Here is a 1,090-nt window from a genome sequence, read left to right on the forward strand (position 1 = left end):
GGGGGGGGGGCATTGGCCCGCGGTCGAAATTTCTAAAGTTAACAATCGAGTATGTTTTCGGCAATGCGGTTGGAGGCGGGTGTCACATGAGTGGCGCGCTTCCATCAAGTAGATGTCTAGTGTCTAAGATACTTTAATATTTTTTGACTAAGTGCCGCGAGTCAATTTATTCTAAGTCGAATGACAGGTGGGGTTAAAACACCCAGACGACGAAAGAAAGAATCATGGATGTTTACTAAATACTACTCATGGTTGTAAATATTATTTATGACCATGAATATAATTTAGCTGGCATGGAAATCATTGCACATATTATGCATGTTTTATGTTAGTTCTTTTTGTTCGAAATTAGTAATCAAAGTTCCCCATTTCCATAAAAAAATTATAAATTTTTAAGATTAAATTTTTTCTACACATTGTAGTTTTCTCGGGTTTTAGCATTTTGTTTTTACAATTTATTGTTTTTCAAACAAAGATCGTTAGTTTCGGATTCTATTGGTATATTTCGTTGGAAATTGGAATTTATAATAAAAATGTATATTTCAAGGAAATTCCACAACTTTTTAACAATTTTATGTTATATTTCTTTGGTTCTCTGCATATAAAATGCTTTCTTGCAAGTTGGGATTTTTCCAGATATTCGGAAAAGGTCCATTATTCGCCCAATCGCAAAAATTAGTTTTCCTACATGCCCATTAAATTTTCACCCTATCTTCATCCTATGCGTACTACCTAAACCAGCTGAAAACAATAGTTCAAAGTCAATTATATGAATATCTGGATTTTTAAAACTTAATCGATCAAATACAATATGGCTTCCGGCAGATAATAAAGAGATCACGATTGTTGTATTGTTCTACTTTCCTAAGGCATTTGACTCTGTAAACCATAAACTGCTCCTGTTTAAGTTAAAGTCCTTTTGGATGTCAGACATGGCAATTAGGTGATTTGAATGTACTTTAATAGTAGGCTTTAACGAGTTAACAATAGTAAAGGGGAGAAGTCTGACTCAAAAGATTTTTGAAAATTAAAAAAAAACATATCGGAGATATAACAGTTCGACAATTTTTGTCGATTTTTTTCTCATAAG

Source organism: Belonocnema kinseyi, chromosome 6 (assembly GCF_010883055.1).
Source record: "Belonocnema kinseyi isolate 2016_QV_RU_SX_M_011 chromosome 6, B_treatae_v1, whole genome shotgun sequence".
NCBI classification, from domain to species: domain Eukaryota; kingdom Metazoa; phylum Arthropoda; class Insecta; order Hymenoptera; family Cynipidae; genus Belonocnema; species Belonocnema kinseyi.